Source organism: Leptopilina heterotoma, unplaced genomic scaffold, assembly GCF_015476425.1.
Source record: "Leptopilina heterotoma isolate Lh14 unplaced genomic scaffold, ASM1547642v1 Lhet_237, whole genome shotgun sequence".
Classification (NCBI taxonomy): Eukaryota; Metazoa; Arthropoda; class Insecta; order Hymenoptera; family Figitidae; genus Leptopilina; species Leptopilina heterotoma.
The window spans coordinates 2,038,609-2,058,472 of NW_025110953.1; positions in this window are offsets into that span (position 1 = coordinate 2,038,609).

Genomic DNA, 19,864 nt, shown 5'->3' on the forward strand with positions numbered 1-19,864 from the left:
TTGCAAAGGCGGGAATATTTGTACAATGTGAGTCAAATTCAAATTTTTAATTTAATTTTATTGCTGTTTATTTTTTACTTTTATTTTATTTTTATTTTAAATAATAAATAAGTATTTCTAATTTTTAGTTTCTACATTTACTTGAAGATTAATTATTGCTTTTAGTTTTTGGTTAAATAATTTAATTATTATTAATTATTTAATGTTTATTTTATTGTTTCTTTTCTATTTATTTTAAAGAAAAAGTAAATAATTAATTATTTGTTTATTTTCAATATGATAATAGTCACACAATTTATTATTAGAAGTAAATTAATTTATTTTACTTTAATCTTAAAATTTTTCAAATTATTTTTACATTTTGTGTTCTTTATTTTTTATAGAAACATTTTACTTTCTGACTTATTTCTCGTAATTGTTATAAATAAATTCAGTTATAAAATACTATTTATTTAATGGTGTGAGAATTGCAAAGAAAAAAGAAAAATTAAAAATTTTTTCTCTTTTGACATTAATTTTTAAAAAAAAGAGGTAAAAAATTGCTCATTTGCTCAAATATGTTTAAGATTATTTGACGCCTGTGTAGCTAATCCATGAGATAAAATTTAATCTTGTCGCGGGGCGTTTGGACGCAAGGTTCAGGTCAGCAACACCACGGCCACAATCCCCTTTCCCCTTCATTACCCCGACAATTTCTCCTTTCCACTTCTCCTCGAATATTATACTCCGCCCTTGCTTCCTTCCTTCCTTTCTAACACAACCACCCTTTTAACATTGCCTTCCTCGTTTTCTTTATTCTCATTTCATTGCCACCAGGGTGCAATGTTTTCGTATAAAAAAATATATGATAGAATTGTCATTAAATTAATTAATATTTATAACTTCCAATATCATTTTTTACACTTTTTTCCTTTTCTATTAAATTACACAGAATTCAATGATAAAATAATTTAAATATTACACGGAAAAAAATGTTTACCTGGAACGAACAACAAATTTCACTAAATTAGCGAAATTTTTAGTTGCTTTAATTAATACTTTTGTTATTCTAGAGAAACTTATCGATGTTCCAGATGAAGTTTTTTTTCTTGTAAAATTTATAGTAGTAAATTTATATTTAATTAATTATTAAAATAGAAACATATGACTGAAAAAATTAAAATTTTTTGATTATCTTTTTTGCAATGTTTATTATTAAAAAAATATTTAAAACATTTTTGAATATTTTGTACAAGAGAGGTTTAGGGGTAGGCGTCTGGGTCACCCCGTTTCATGTTGTTCTGACTGGTTGTCTGTCTGGCTTGTTGGGGTTCACAACCCCATTTTAAGCGCAACGTACTTTGCATGACAGAAATGCGTCGCTTGTTTACTTATAATTTGCTACTATGAAAGTCATTCGAAATCAGTATAAGTACAGCCAAAAATTTTTAAGCCATTGTCAAAACAAACATATGTAAAATTAAAAAAAGTTTTTTTGTTTTTAGTTTTTCTAAAATTAATTTTTCCAAAATTCTTTTTATACATATTAACCCCTTGTGGTTGTTGAATAGATTTTTACTGTTTGGGACAAATTTTTAATGCGGATTTTTATATGAAACTTGGTGTATCGTAATAAAGTTTTTAGTGTCGTTAATATTATGAATCTGACGTCAGTTTTTCAAAATTCAAAATAGTGTATCTAATATGGCTGAAAATTTATCTAAATTGATCGAATTCCTTTGAAACAATGGTTCATTGAATTCTTGGGTCCGTGAAATGTTTTTATTTTTTGCAAAAATATAAAGAATGAAACAATTTTTTAAGGTTTTAGTTTAAAGAAGTTACCTAAAATATAAGTTAAATGAATAAAAATAAGTGAGATTTGTGCTATTATTTTATCTTTAATTCAAACCCCAAAAAATGGTTTTCGTTACTAACATCAAGGGTTTATTCAAATGCAAATTTACCAGCTAATTTCAGGGTTAAATTTAATTTGATAGCTAATTATTTTAATTTAGTTAAACTAAATTTGATTTTATCAAAAATTATTGTGTATTCGATAAATCTGAATTAGAAAAAATGTTTACTGATTTGAATTATTTACTTTTGAAATAGTAAATTTTACAATAATAAATAGTAATTTCTACTTATGTATTAGTAAAGTTTACTAATTCGGAAGCAAAAAGCCAATCACAGTAGATTTTCTAACAAATTTTTGAATTTAATATATAGTTTTCTTACCATACTGATGAATACAAATTTAAAATTAATAAGAAAATCGTCTTATAATTTGTATTGTATTTAATTGTATATTAAATAAAATTGAATATTTCAATAACTATTGTAATTAATATCTCATTTTGAATTTTTTAAAACTGATGTTAGATTCGTAATCACACGCATAGAAAGGGTTTGCTGTGGCAGCGAACATTTTGCTGCCACAGCAAACCTTGTTCGTTGAAATAGGGATAGCGAAAAAGTTCGCTGTGAGATCAAACAAGTTCGCTATGACAGCAAACTCGCATAAATTTTTACTAATGTTTGCTGTCACAGCTAACATGTTCGCTGCCACTGCAAACTTCTTAGCTGTGGTAACTAATTTTCAGAGATTTCACAGCAAACATATGTTTACTGCTGCAGCTAATTTCTTTTTTTCCGTGCAGCGACCCCAAAAACCGCCCAGTAAAAAGTTTCAAGCCAATTCGGTTAATTTTTAATTTTGTCGTACGCCATATTGGATCCGCCATTTTGAATTTTGATAAATTGAGGTCGGCTACGTAATATCATTATTGAATTTTAAATTTCTGATGATTTGACAATTATGGATTTAATAATTTCAAAACTTCTAATTTTAAATTATTAAAATGTTTTTTATACTTTTTGGAAACCTTTCGACCATTTCTGAATACTTTATTATTTATTATTTTATTTATATTGAACCCCAATTTTTAATTATTGAACTTAGTTTCTACTTATTTGACAATTGTCATTTCAATAATTTCAAATAATTATTATTATTAATTCTTGAAATATGTTTTTTATTTTTTGGATGCCTTTCTACAATTTATTTCCAAACATGATTTGAAATTTTTAAACACGATTTTTGTAATTTTGGCCCCCAATTTTACAATTATTGAACTTAAATTTGAATTATTAGACAATTATTGATTTCAAAATTTCATGTTCCTAAAGTTCTGAACGTTTTATTACAATAATTTTGCGTCACAAAAAACAAAATTTTTATGAAGCTTCTAAATGTAAAATTTAAGGTTTTATTTTTTATTGCAATTAGTAATTTATGAAAATAATTCGGAAAAACTATTTTGTACCTATGTTTCGACATTTCGTTTTAATCTTGTGGATCATAAAATTTAAAAAAATAATTTTTACACGAGAAAGAAATTTTTAGTTCTTTTAGTTAAAACTTTCGCTATTTTAGTGAAACTTATCACTGTTCCAGGTAATAACTTTTTTCCGTGTAAATTCTTGTAATATTTGTTATTTGCACTTTAGGGGCACCTTATATAATTTATGAACGCAAGATTTTATTATTTTTAATTCTTAAACTCTTTTTCTAATTTATAGTTTAATATTATTGTTGTTAAATACTGCTTTTTAGAAATATTCGGACAAAGAAATATATCTCGATCATTTTGAGTGTTCAAATGTTTATAAAAAATTGAAATAAGTGACACGCTCCCAAGAAAAGTACCTAAGTTGCAAGAAATTGTAGGTTATGTTTATAATTTTTTTAGTAGAAATGCAGAAAAAGAATTAATTACTATTACAAATTATTGATGTTCAAGTATTTATTACATCCAAAAAAATTTTTTAAATTAATTTCAAATTTACAATATTAAAAAGGGAACTTTTAATTAAAGAAAATCTAACACAAACATAACCTATAACTCGTTTGCTTCTTAGCCTTTTTAAGTACTTTTTTGTCTATTAGATAAAAATTATATTGCATACAAAAATCAATAATTATGCATTATGTTGTTAACAATACATTTAATCTCTGAAATATATAGATACATAAATCAAGGGCTTTTTCCTGTTTGTACTCTAAAGAAATAATTAAATAATAATTGTTTGAATGGTAATATAAACAATTCGAATGTTTTCAGTTTTTATTGTAACGAAGTAATACAATTATAATTAAAATTACAAAAAAGGATTAAAATCAATTATTATACAAATTTTTTCATAAAGTTATGTGTCTGGCAAAAATGTTTTCTTTGTTTTTTTTTTTTGCATGGAAGCAAAGACTATGATGGCACATCCATCGTGCGTGGGCGGTGCAATGCTTTATCAAACCGATGGGGTTTTACACCCCATCCCCCATTAGTGGAGTAGGGCTTTTTGGAAGCTATGGCGAGTCAGAGGAGAGAGTTGTCTGCAATGGAGGGGGTGTCTGGGTCAATCCCCTCCAGTCTGGGGGTTCCCAATCCCCAACGCATTTCCCGGGGTTCGCAATTTACTTGCTCTTTTATCGCAAAAAAAAACCCGAATGCAGTTATATTTTTTAAAATATATCTTGTTTTTCGCCTGTAGAATAGAATTTAATTACATTTTTTTAATTAAAAAATATTTTTTTATGGGGAAATTAATTTTTTTTTGTAAAAAAAAAAATAATGAACATATGTGACTCAGTTACTCAGAGATTTATTTGAGATTTTTACAGATAAAAAAAATGTCACTATAATTTTGCTCCTTTCTTTTATTTTGGGAATTAATAATCGTTCAGGAAACTTTTTTAACCAAAAAGTTTGAAACAATTGTTTCATTTTTTAAATTTCGCGAAAAAAATTGTTTTTGACGCTCAGCATCAACGCTAACTTAGGGATGTTCCTAAAATTTTGAAGGTTCAAAAGAACAATATTTTTGTTACTATTTTTAATTTATATTTTATTGAAAAATATTATTTTTAGTATAGGAAAAGATTAATTCTTCACTAAATAAATATTGAATTTACATTATTTTTCATTTCAGAATAGTAATTTTTGATATATAATCTCTATTAATACTTCGTTGTATTTCGGTAATCTGTTCGCAGTTTAAAGTTAGTTGTTGATTGCTTTTTTGTTTTCTACCTTTTTTAAAATTTTTTATTTTAAATATTTTCAATTTTAAAATTAATATATTGAAAGTCATTGAATACTTGCAAAGAATCTTATCAAAAAATTTGAAGAGTAGAATTAAATTCCTTCACAGAGAATTTTTTTTATTTATGAAACTAATTGAATTCTTGCGAAGAATTCTATTAAAATTTTAAAAAATCCCAATTAAATACTTTTTTTTACTATTTTTAAAAATAATTGAATTGTTTCGAAGAATTTATTAAAATTTTAGAAAATAATGAATTTTATGTAAATGTTTGAAAATAATTAAATTCTTTCGAGGAATTCAATTAAAATTGTTTTGAAAATAATTGAATTCTTTCAATTTTTTGACGAATATATTTAAAAATTGCATTGCAAGTAATTTAATTTTCATATAGAATTTTTAAAAATATTTTGAGAATAATTGATTTTTAGAGAATTTTAAATTCTTGTTGAAATTAAATTTTATGGAAATTTTTGAAAATAACTAAATTTTAGGAAATAATTTAATTTTATGAAAATATTAAAAATATTTAAATTCATCCGAGGAATTCAATTAAAATTGTTTTGAAAATAATTGATTTCATGCAAATAATTATACTATATAGGTATTTATAAAAATAATTGGATTCTTGCGCAGAATTTTACTATTTATAAAAATAATTGAATTGTTTCAAAGAATTTATTAAGATTTTAGAAAATAATTGAATTTATTCGAAATGTGTTACATTTTTTTTAAATTTTTTAAAATTTGAATTTCTGCGAAAAGTTTTACTATTTATAAAAATAATTTAATTGTTTAGAAGGATTTATTTAAATTTTAGAAAATAATTGAATTCTTTCGTGAAATTTTATTAAAATTTTGTTAAAAGAGATTGAATTTTTGCAAAAATTTTTACAATTTTTAAAAAATAATTGAATTTTTTCGAAGAATGTTATTATATTTATATAAAAGTAATTGAATTCTGGGGAAGGATTATATTAAAATTTTTGAAAATATAAACAATAATAATTAATTTTGTTCGTAAAAAGTGAATTTTTAAAATTTTGATTGAGAAATTATTTAAAAATTTATATTTGAAAATAAAAAATTTTGTAATTTGCATAACAATAATAAATAGAATGCCGCACGTTCCTCGCGATAGCGTGCGTAACAGTTAATATAAAAAAATTTTTTGTTCATTTGAATGTTGCAAATTTTTGTGTTATCTTTAGGGACATGTTTAGGTTTTTCAAACTTTATTTAAATTAACCTAACACTTTGGTTCATGGAACAAAATATATTATTTGATTCAAACCATGAAAACTACTAACAATTATAGTAAAATTTGACTATTTGTTGGTAGAATTTTACTAATTCAGATTTAGAGAGTAAAGTGTTGATTACAAACACTGAGAACTTCACCAACGTAGTTCATTTGCAATTTTCACAAAAAAGCAGTTTCTCCCCCTGTAGATTATATAAAATCAAATTTTTCAAATTCCCATCATTAATAATGAGAATGTATTTTTATTAAAAAAATATTGGAAATTTTAATTAAAGGGTATATATTTAAAAATAAGGAATATGAATATACACGTGCATGTATGAGTGTATATATTATACGCGCGTTTCCTGTAATCATTCGTTAGTTAATACTGTCCATTAATAAAACAATAGTCCTAAGAGAGTGGAGAAATAAATAAGGGCATTTTATGAGTAATAAAGCAGAACAAAAATGAGCCAACTATAATAAAAGTGGCACAATTGGTTCAGTGGGGCGGTGCCCCTGTGGCCTTGGTATGGGACAGTGAACTTCGCGACAAGCCTATATGATGCCCCATGCACTATAATGCAAGCCACAGTGAGAGTATGCAACTGTATGTTAGCAAGGCCTCATAAAACCGACGTGTCTGGTGACTATAAGGGTCTTAGGGTCCCATGTGTACAATACACACTCTCTCACATACACTCATTCATTTACATGATTTTACAGATATATATCCGATATTTATATATGTAGATGTAAACTTTCATGGTATCCCGTGTAGAATAGTGCGTACAAGAATTGCGAATATGTGTGTGACACGTTGGCGCACTGCAAAACCCATGAGTACATTAACCCTGTCACTGGGCTACGAACCCTTTAGCGTCTCTCTTTCTCTCTCTTTCTCTCTCTTTCTCTCTCTTTTGTGTATATAAATCCGTGAATATTATATTTAAATCGTTTATGATTCGAGGAATAATTATTATATCCTTTGGAAAAATTTGCCTTTTGTTGAGAAATACGACTATAGTAGGAATATAGTTTGTAAATTTTTCTAGCTTCTAACAAGACTGTGAATAAAGGACGCAGTTAAGGGTAAAATTTCAATTTTAATGATTTTAATAGGCAAATAAATATTAATTCTAGAATTATTTTCATTTAATTGGGTTTTCTTCTTGAATTCAATTTGAATTTCACGCCTTTATAAGTCTGCATTCGTCCCTCAGATATAAAAGAATCAGTGGTCAAGTTTAGATTATAATTTATTTACTAATAATTAGTTATTTCTTACTAATTGCTGAAGCGAACAGTTAGCCACGATTGTACTAATAATTAGTTATTTTTAACTAATTCAGACTTAGAGAATAGTAATAATTATAATAAAGTACTTTTTGCAAATTAAATAAGAAAATACTGTCGTTAATATTCGCCTAAGATTAACGTTCCTGAAATTAGTAGATCTCTACTGAAGTTAACGTCGACTCTAAGCTTCAAAAAATGTTTCTTTCTACAAAACTATAAAAAAAAAGAAAAATAAACAATTTTTTCAAAGGCTTTCAGTTCAAATAATTAATTATTGAAAAATTTAAGAATTCTGAGTGAATGAAAGCAGTAAAATTAGTAACATTTTCTGCACTAAAAACTCCAAAAAATAGTTGATCTCAATTAATCTCAAAAATTAAAATAAAATTCTTAGAAACAATTCAAAAAAAAATTTCCAAATAAAATTCTTTTAAACGATTCAATTATTTTCAAAAATTATTCGGAAATCAATTATTTTAAATATCTACTACTTTAATATCCAATTTCGCAAAATAATTCAATTATTTAGAAAAATTTTATAAAATTCTTTACAAACATTCAATTATTTTCATAAATATAATAAAATTTTCATAGGAATTTAATTATTTAAAAAACCATTTTTATTAAAATTTTTCAAAAATTATCAATTATTTAAAAAGATTTTTATAAAATTCTTCTAAGGAATTACATTATTTTTATAAATAAAAAAGTTCTTCTCAAGAATTCAATTATTTTGAAAAATTTTAATAAAATTCGTTGCAAAAATTCAATTATTTTCATAACTATAATAAAACTCATTGCATGATTCAATTTTATTTTAAATGAATTTCCTCGAAAAATGCAATAAATTATTCTTAAAAATTTTATTAAAATTCTTCAAAAAAATTCAATTATTTTCAAAAATTTTAAGAAATATTCAATTATTCAATAAATAATTTATTTTTATATTTAAGTAATTGAATTCTCGTACACGGAGAAACTTTTTCTTATAATATTAAATATATTTGGTTATGTTTATTCTAAAAGTACGTTAGAATGTGAGGATTTTTCGTGCGTTGTGCTAATAATTTCAACATTAATACGAAAATATGATAAATTCGTTATATATTAAGCAACCTTCGGTGTACAAAAATTACTATCTGCATTAGAAATAGTCTTATTTTTCTTTAGAAAAGAATAAAATGCTAGTTTTTGTTTGTGAAATAATACGGTAATTCTAACCTTTTTTCCACATATAGATAGAATATATAACAGACATTCTAACGTAACATACCAATTTTGGAAGGACTGCGGGCGGACTTAACCGATTTCGCCCGAGCATCACCGAGTCCATCACCTGACGTCGCGAACTAACCCTAATGTTTTCGAAGTTGAAATTCTAAAGAAGAAGAAGTTGAAATTCACACGTGTATGAAAGAAAAAACCTTTTATTAATAAACGTGAATGTCTCCTCATGCCAAATTAAATTCAAGAACTGTTCCTCAATATAACATAATTTTTTTCACGACTTTTACTTATTTACATAATTTGATTAGAAAGTTATTTAAAAAAATGCTCTCTCTCGAAGGTACATATTTTTCCACTCGTTTAATATATAAGGACGATTCAGCTGTGTACTTCTAACGAATCGTGCGATCTTTCGGTTTCCGTGACCAATCGTCGTGTCTTTACTTGCGTGTGCGTGTGTGCGTTATTAATATAGGTTAGGTTCTTACGTCGTGTTAAATATATTTACCTACAGTTACAGTGACATTCACTAATGCCATCTACCATCAGATCCAAGTATCACTATCGTCTCTATGAGTATCTATAGACAATTAATTTGTTGTGTTTCTTTTTAATTCATGGCTTTCCCAACTTTGCAAAAATTATTATTTTCTTTCTAAAACAACATACTAATTTTCGTTCGTTTCCTTATGAAGAACTGTAAAATATATACTGAATGAGTGTTTTTGATAGTCTCAATAGCAATTTCTATAACCTATGTCGTTTTTCCCTTGAATCTAACCTAACATACTAAAATGTCTCACCAGTTTTAAGAATTAGTGGTATTAAAAGTTTCTCCGTGTAGATATTTTAAATAAAAATTGATTTAATATTGAATTTCAGTTAAACAATTTAGATAATAATGGAATAATAGAAGCGTTTTAGTGGGAATTAAAGGTAAAGTTTTGAATAATTTTATTTAAAAATTTCAACAGAAAAGTGATTGAATTTTGAAAGAATTACAGTTGTAATTTTTAGAAATAGTTAAATTTCAAAATTAAGGATTTACATTGGATTCATTTTAAAATATTTTAATTTCTGTGGGAAGATAAATAGGTTTTTAAATATTAAACAAAATTATTCTATTTTTGAATACAATTTAATTTTTCGATAGCTTTTTTTTATTACTTTTTTTCAGTCTTAAATTTTGCTACTTTCTTAAAATTATAATTATCAAGTACGAAGCCTGTAATAAGAATAATATTATATTAAAGAGTAAAAATAATTATAATTCTTATTATTATTTATTATTGCAACATTAATAATGAAAATAATAATAATAACACTGTGCAACAAAGACAATTAAATATTTGATTCAAATATATTGTTTTCTCAGTGTAAATAATTAAAAAAACAATTTTAACAAAAAGCAAATAATAATTAATATTTATTATTATTATCATAATAATAATTAATATTCATTATTATTATCAGAATAATCATTATTCTTATTATTATTATCATTACCCTACAATTGACTTGATTTTAAAAGTTAATTTTTTATTTTATTTAATTATATAATTTAAAAATCAGTGCATTGGGTTTTGTATATTCATTGAGAGCGTTTCTTTGGTTTTGATGCGTTACATATATACATATATGTAATATACAAAATGGAGACGAAGTTGACCGAGAGAAAACCGAGTGCAACCGAATAATGAGCTTGCAGCTGCAACGGTCATTGAGTTCGATGCACTCGCATATGCACAATTCTGCACGAATGATTCAGTCAACCCACCAATGCGAGAGGGAGATATGGCCTTGACCCGGCTCCACTAGATGCATCGTGCTTTTATTATTTTTACTCAACTATGTTTAATAATATTAAAAATGTCAAATCAACATTTTATTTTATTATTTTTTTCTATTTTAGGCAAAGAAATTATAGTAAATGAAAAATTTTTATTTCAAATTTAGAACAAATTTTATTCGAATCGATAGTTTTTTTATTATATATATATATACCGAAAAAATTATTTGATTAAAAGAATTGATTACTTGTTATCAAATAAATATTTACTTGAATCAAATAATTTTTATTTATATCAATTAAATGATATTTGCTTCAAAAATGCTGAAATTATTGATTTAAATACAACTTAATTGATTTAAATAAAAATTATTTGATAGAAGTAAAAAGTAAATATATTAATTTGGAATAGTCAAGTAATCGGTTATTTGAATCAAATAAACTTTTTTTCATGTGTAGAAGTACTATTTAATTGACTCAAGTTAACAATTATTTTACATTAATATTACAACTCGAATAGAATTTATTTCTTTGTGTTACAAATTTTGCTTTACATCTTAAATATTATAACTAACATAATAAATTACTAATAATAATTATTAGAATTAATTAATAATAATATTAATAATTAAATTCAATTCGAGTAATTAATAACTGACAATTTATAATTAAATATAAAATTACTAAATTAATAGGTATTTAATAATTATTTATTTAATTTAATCAAATAAAAATGAAATATAATATGTAAAGTACAAAATAAATATTTGTTTGATGAATATAATTTTGAAATACAGAATTACTTTTGTTGTGTGATTTATTTTGGAGAATGAGAGAATTAATTACGTAATTGCTGTTGACAAATTAAATAATTCTATATAAATAAATATTTTACTGTAATTGGAAATTTTGACATAAAATATAAAGGAACTGAAAGTAATAGAATTTGAAATAGACTTTAGAATATTGTCTGATCTTACTTGTCCTTTTCTACTCTCAAGTAGTGACGCCTGTCTTCGATCAGACACAATTTTCTCTAAATTGCGTCTTCTTCTACTCTTTGACATATACTATAGATATTTCTCCTTCGTCAGCGTTTCATGTTTCAAATTATACAATATCTGAAATAGAAATTCTTTTTTTTTCACCAATTCTCCATTTTATTTTTCAAAAACTAATAAACAATATTATCTTGTAATACTACCCGTGTAGAAATTGAAACGTGGTAGTGATCCGGCCCTGATCAGGTTAAATAGGGCCCTGATTTGGAAATGAAACACTTTTCCTGATCAGGTCCTGAAGTGGTGTTTAAAAAAAAGGCCACATCAGGGCCTTACAAGGCCCTGATCACAACCTGATTTGGTATTTTATAAGTATACTTATAATAAATTAGCTTATTTTATCTGCAGTAAAATTTATTTCTATTATTTCATGTGAAAATGGAAGGTTAATTTTAATATACAAATTGTTTTATTTCTTTTCAATAAAAAACTAAAATTTTGTTAAAAAGTTAAAATGATTGCGATAAATCAAAATTATGCAGATTTTGTTCTCTTTATTTCTAAAGAAATATAGAAAATTATACAAATTTCAGCAAAAGAAGAAAATTATTTGCATCATTTCTATTTTCAAATAATAATTTTGTAAAAAATTCTGAATTTTTTTAAAAAAGGAAAAAAATAATTTTTTTAATTAATTACAATTTTTCAACAAAATGTCAAGTTATATATTTTTATTGTTTAGAAATAGAATATTATGTCCGTACCTTCAGATTCAGAAAAAAATTTTTTTTAGTTTAACCCCTTCACTGTCAGTGGGCTCTATAGAGCCATAAAAATGTCGTGCCCTGTATGTCCATGGGCTCTATAGGGCCATAAAAAAAAAGACATTTAAAAGTTAACGAATATGGCTAAAAATCCTTACTCGGAGGTTTTCGGGGTCGGTGAATCCAAATCCGTTGGCGAAAATTCAAAATTCAAAATGGCGGCTTCAAAATGGCGCCCAAAAAATTTTTTAAGTTAACGAATCTGTCTGAAAATGCCTTAAAATGACTACTCGGGGGTTTTCGAGGTCGCTGATTCCAAATCCGTGGTCAAAAATTCAAAATTTAAAATGGCAGCTTTAAAAAAGCGACAAAAAAAAATTTTTAATTTAACGAATTCGTTAACTTTTTAATTTTTTTGGTCGATATTTTGAAGCCGCCATTTTGAATTTTGACTTTTCGACCACGGATTTTGAATCAGTGACCTCAAAAACATATAATATGACAATATCATGATTTAAAAAAAAAAAATTTTTTTTGAACACTTATGGCACAAAAACTTTATTTTCACTCGACTGTGAAGGGGTTAATCAGAATTTGGAACATTTTGGAACATTTCTTCGAATTCATTTTAATTAATCATTATTTATTTTCACTCGAACTGTTTCTTTTTCGTTGAAACTGACGTAAAATAACTTTAAAATAATTAAATGTGGCTTTTTCGAAGTAATCTGGAACCTGATCAGGTTCTGATCAGGCCCTGGTTAGGGCCTGAAGAATGGCTGTGATAAGTAAATCCTGATCAGGGCCAAACCACAAATAGAATTTACTTAAGGCAATTTCTATACGGGTAACAATAAATATTAAATGATGAGATATTTTCAATTATAGAATAATGATAATTTTAAATGTTAAATAAAACAATTTTAAAAGAGTTACATTTACAATTTTCATAAATAAATGAACTTCAAAAGGTTTCAATCTGAAATTTTCTAAAATTTCAATTTTGAATGAATTTAACTAGAAATTTTAAAGAGCTTAAAGTTTTGAAAACTTTTAATAATTCAAATTCTTCTGAAGTTAGTTAAATTTTTTAATATATATTTAATTAAGGTAATTATTAAAAATAATTTATTTATAGAACAATTTTAGAGAAGTTACAAATGCTTGCAGAAATTCAATTATTTTCAAAATTTATAATAAAATTCTTCACAGAAATTCAATTATGTTAAAAAATTGAAAAAAATTCTCGTCAAGATCACAACTACCTTTATAAATAAATAAATTCTTCTCCAAAATTCAATTACCTACTTTAAAAAAGTTTATAAAATTCTACGCAAACGTTTAATTATTATTTTCATAAATAATAAAAATTTCACAGGAATTCAGTTATTTATAAATGTTTTATAAATTTCTTTGCAATAATTTAATTATTTTCATAAATAATAACATTTTTTATAGGGATTCAATTATTTTCAAAAATAATAAAATTCTTTTTAGGAGTTCAATTATTTTCATAAATAATAAAACTCATCGCTGAATTTCAATTATTTACGATAAATTTTTAATTGAATTTGAATTCCTCGAAAAATGTAATTATTCTGAAAAATTTTATTAAAATTTGTCGAAAGAATTCAATTATTTAAAAATTTGCTGATAAAATTTTTCATAAGAATTCAATTTTAAGGAACATTTAAGTATTCAATAAATTAGGTATTTTTCTATTTAAATAATTCAATTTTCGTAGAAGTTTCTTTTAAAAATTAATTAATAAATTAATTTTAGTTAAAATTTTATATATAATAATTGAATATTAAAAGCAATATAGCATGAAATTTTTAGAAATAATTGAATTTTGAAAAGGTTTTAAATTAAAATCTTTGAAAATTTGAATTTTTCATACTTTCAACTAACAATTCTGTAGAATTAATGTTTTTAAAAAAGTTTAATTGAATTTCTTTTGGAATTATTTGAAGTTTTTATTTTCTAATAAATTTATGTAGTTGAAGAATTTCCGAATAATCGAAATTTCGTAAAATTGAAGTGTGAATAAATGGTTTACAAAATTCTCAAAGAACTTTTTCTAAAATTATTAAAAATATTTGATCAATTTAGGACAATTTTAACTGAAAATTGTAGAAAATGATAATTGAATTGAAATGTTGAAAGTAATTTTGAATAAGTTGCACACGGCAAAAAAAATTATTTGATTCAAATAACCGATTAATTAAATACTATCAATTAAATATTTACTTGAATCAAATAATATTTATTGGAGTCAATTAAATGGTATTTGAACCAATAATTTCAGTACTTGAAGCAAATATGAAATAAACCATTTAATTAACCCCAATAAATATTATTTGATTCAATTAAATATTTAATTGATAATAGTCAATTAATCGGTTATTTGAATGAAATAAATTTTTTTTTCAGTGCAGTAACAATATTCTTATAATTTAAAAAATTTACTACTCTAAATATGAATCAGAGAAAGAATTCAATTCAGTAGACGAGTTTTCTTTAATATAAAAATTTTATCTTACTCAAATAAAATTTTATTTCAACCAAATAGAATTTATTTAAAAGAAATAAAAAGTTTATAGTGAAAAAACGGAAAAGTACTATCAGTCCCGTATTGAAAATTTGACCTTGAAATTAGAACAATTTATCGAAGTATAGTTTATTCTACTTGTTATCTTGAAAATATTACATATATTAAAGTACATGACACATTAATAGTGAAAATTGAGACGCAGCTGATCTGATTTATAACACGCGAGAAAATGTAGTTTTAACTGTATCAGTTTTGCTGATTTTTATGTTTTTTTTTTGGATATTAGGGGGAAAAAATGTTCATTATTGGCATTCAGGGAATTATAATATTCATTTGAAGTGATAAGGACTCGTTACTTAAGTTATTTACGCGCGAGCATAGTTCAAAGAGTGTTGTCCTCGGTGATGGAGTTCAACGTCTCCCGGACGAACGAGACAAAGACTATAAAGCCCTCACCTCCTCAGGGTATCTTTATAGAACACAGTGTCATCGACACATCGTATATAGGGACTATCCATCGTAAAGGTCAACGCATCTATTACAAATAACCTTATTGGCACGAATAAAATGCATATTATTTACATTTTATTTTTATTCATTTCGCACAAAATTCTGTTACTTTTCGCGCACATATGTTTTATTGTTAATTTTTATTCTTCTGTAGACTATCATTTTGGAAGATCAAATCAAACCTTTACGTCTTTTAAACCCTTGGAATTTTTTTATCTTAATTTATATAATAAAAAACGAAAAAAGTGTTAATGTGTCAAATTTTGTCACTTTTTAAACTGTTTCGCCTATTTATAATGTTTACTGTTTTGATAATTAGAGGTTATGTTTGTGTTTGATTTATCGTGATTAAAAGTTACTTTTTCATTCTGTAAATTTCAAAACAGATTTTATTGAATATTTTTGATGTAATGAAGACTTAACATCAATAATTTGTAATGGTAATTGATTTTCTTTCTATATTTTTACTCTAAAAATTATAAACATAACCTCAAAATTGTTGCTCCTAAGGTACCTTTCTTGGGAGCGTGCCACATTTGAATTTCCCGTCAATATCAATCTGCGATTTTTAGATACGTGGCAATAAAAACAATATTCCTTACTCATAAAAGAAATCGTTTATTTATGACTGCAAAATTTTTGTAAATATAAAAAAAAGGAAAAGTAAATTTTTTTTTTCGTCAACGACTGTATGTAGTATTTAGATTCAAAGAGAGAATAATTTGTGAATGTATCGTGTGTGTTTATTCTTGTAAACTGGCTATTTAAATGACGTCTTAAAGTAAGTGCAAAAGGGTGCTATTTTATATATTTTTGAAAGCAACAGCTGGAGCAAGGTTAGTGGGATGAGATTTGTAAAGTGCTCTTTCTCTCTCTCTCTCTCTCTCTCTCTTTCCGAGTTCAATATTATTTTTTTGTCTTTCCTTCGTGTATTTATACATTAAAAGGGGGGTAGTATTTTGGTCGTCGGACAGTGACGCGACGCCCCTAACCTTGAACTGACTAATATATTGCCAACAACCAATAAGAAATGAGTTTATTCTATTTTTGTCAAAAGTATGAAGCATTTAAGTATGCATATGTATATATAAAAAGAGGTTATAAAAAAATTAATACGAAAGAAGGTATTTAAGAAAATAAATAAGTATTTCACTATTTTAAACTTGATATTGCTATAGATATTTACAGTTAATGTTTATTAACAAAAAACGAAGCGGTGCAGGTGATTTAAAAAAATCTATCCGACCGATTGCTAATTTTCTTTTTTTATCTTACTCTACATAACCATGGCTATGGCCCAAACTAGAATCATTAAATTTCAATCATAACGTTTTTTTATTTTTAACTTTTTGTCAATAAAAAACAGTTAATTTTTAATTTCTTTTTTGTTTAAAAGTCCGCTATTATGTCATTAATTGACAAAACTGATTCGTTCTAGTTCGGGCCATAGCCACTGTCTTTGATTTAAAGATTTGATGTGATTATATTTTATTTTAAAATTAAAAAAATCCCGAAATATGCTTTCAAAACAGGCTCGAACACCAGAGTACCCCCTTAAGAGAAGGAACCACCTTTATTTTGACCCCTTTAAAATTTAATTATTCAACGAGGTAATATTTTTTTCTTGAAGCATTTTTAACCTAAAAACATAAAAGATGGTCAAAAATATTTAATTTTAATTTTTGAAGAGGTTAGAATTTTTCTCTTTTCACATATTGCATATTGGAAATTCATCCGAGAAGTTGTTTAAAAATGTAAAATATGCTTGGAAAAATATTAAAAACTAACAGAAGATCTATTTTTAATATTTAGATCTTTAAATTTTTCGAAAATTTCGAAAGCCCTGAACCTTTAATTTTTTTCCAAACTATGTGTATATACTTATACCTTTATACGCTGATTAAAAAAAAATTGTTAAAATTGACGTTTAGCTCGTTTTTATGGTAAAAACCTTAAAAATCGTGGTTTAATCATTTAATTTTAAAGGAATCAGATAATGAAGGAGGTGACTCCCCTCAAAGTTACTAATATTCAAAAGCAAAAAGTCGATCATCACTATAATTAAATATAAAACATTTTTTATTTTTACTAATTAAAATTTATTTATTTAGTTAGAGAAAAAAATAAATAGAAAGATATTGATTGGCTATAAAAAAACAAATATAGAAGTAGGTAATATCTCTTTATTGGTAAAGAAAAATAATACAAAATTATTATAGTTTCTTTTATATAAATTGTTATAGATTTTAATTTAATTTAACCTCTCTCTGTATACTTTATATTATATTTTAAATAATGAAAGTCTTCTGTTCTGCAAAGAGAGAAATTCAATTTTCACACTGTATGACAAGGTCATACGTCTATTGTTCATTTTTTCATATTATTTTCTTAAAATATATTCTATGACGCAAATATTGTTTACCAATGAGATTATATTATATGAGAAAGTACTTTCTGCAAATTAAATAAGTAAATACTGTCGTCGTCAATATTCGCCCAAGATTGCAATTATTGAAACAAGTCTCGAAGTTAAATATACTTGACAAAATGTTATTTTCACTCTGTTTTATTAAATTTTTTGAAATTTTGTTATTTCCCGCCAATTTAATTCTGTATTTGTCCGTTAGGTGTGAAGAAAACTCGCTCACAAATGAGATGGGGTGAATTTATTCCTTCTATCTTCAATTTAAATTTTTACTATTTTTGGTTCACTAATCACTATTGCAAAAATTAATTATAAAGTTTCTATACAAAATTTCTATATAAAATGTTTTCAACTTTTTATTCGAATTAGTAATTTATAAAAATATTTTTAATAACAAGTAGAAACAATTTTCTCTTTATTTTTCGATGTTAATAAATCAATAGGCCTTTTTTACAATGGAACGCCGTTGATTTCTATCAGATTTTTCTCTCGATCTATCTCCCTCTGAGTAAACAGCGTGTTCCAGGTTCAAGGGCATTAACACAATAGAGAAACAAAGCTTCCGATAATAGTCGAGGAAGATCCGCCAGCTCATTTAGTTCTCTGCGTTGGCGTTACTGAAAAACAATGGAATTCCCTTTTTATTTTATTTTATAGATAGTTTTTGTAATTTATATTATATGAAAGGAAACAAAAGTTTTTTTCTTTTTTTTTAGTAAAAAAAATGAATATCTGCGATGAAGTTTTATAAATAAATAACTTTAGAGCAATTTTTTTCCAGATATAATGCGATTTTGTAATATGATTTTGACTTTGACATTGACTTTAAAGGCTTTAACTTTGAATTTGACTTTTATTTTCACATTGACTTTGAGTTTGATTTTTACTTTTATTTTGACATTGACTTTAACTTTCATTTTCACTTAGATTTTGAGATTAAAAGTCAAAGTGAATTTTTAAAATTTTTATTTTCAGATTGACTTTGACTTTGATTTAGATTTTGACTTTGAAAGTGAAAGTGAATTTATAAAATTTTTATTTCCACATTGACTTTGGCTTTGATTTTGACATTGACTTTAACTTTCATTTTCACTTAGATTTCGACTTTGACATTGACTTTAAAGGCTATGACTTTTATTTTTACATTGACTTTGACTTTGATTTAGATTTTGACTTTGAAAGTGAAAGTGAATTTATAAAATTTTTATTTCCACATTGACTTTGGCTTTGATTTTGACATTGACTTTAACTTTCATTTTCACTTAGATTTCGACTTTGACATTGACTTTAAAGGCTTTGACTTTTATTTTTACATTGACTTTGACTTTAAGTTCATTTTGACTTCTATTTTTCCATTGACTTTCACTTTCATTTAGATTTTGACTTTGAAGGTCAAAGTGAATTTTTACCATTTTTATTTTGACATTGACTTTGATTTTTGACATTGACTTTCACTTTAACTTTCATTCTCACTATGATTTTGACATTGACTTTGAATTTGACTTTTATTTTCATATTGACTTTGACTTTAAGTTCGTTTTTGACTTTTATTTTGACACTGACTTTCACTTTCATTTAGATTTTGACTTTGAAAGTTAAAGTGAATTTAAAAAGTTTTTATTTTCACATTGACTTTGATTTTGACATTGACTTTAAATTTCATTTTCACTCAGATTTTGACTTTGACATTGACTTTAAAGGCTTTAACTTTGAATTTAAGTTCGTTTTTGACTTTTATTTTGACACTGACTTTCACTTTCACTTAAATTTTGAAAGTCAAAGTGAATTTTTAAAAACTTTTATTTTCACATTGACTTTGATTTTGATTTTGACTTTGATTTTGACATTGACTTTAACTTTCATTTTCACCCAGATTTTGACTTTAAAAATCAAAGTGAAAATGAAAGTAAAAGTGAGAATAAAAATAAAAGTGAACGTTAAAGCTCGCGTTAAAGTCAATGTCA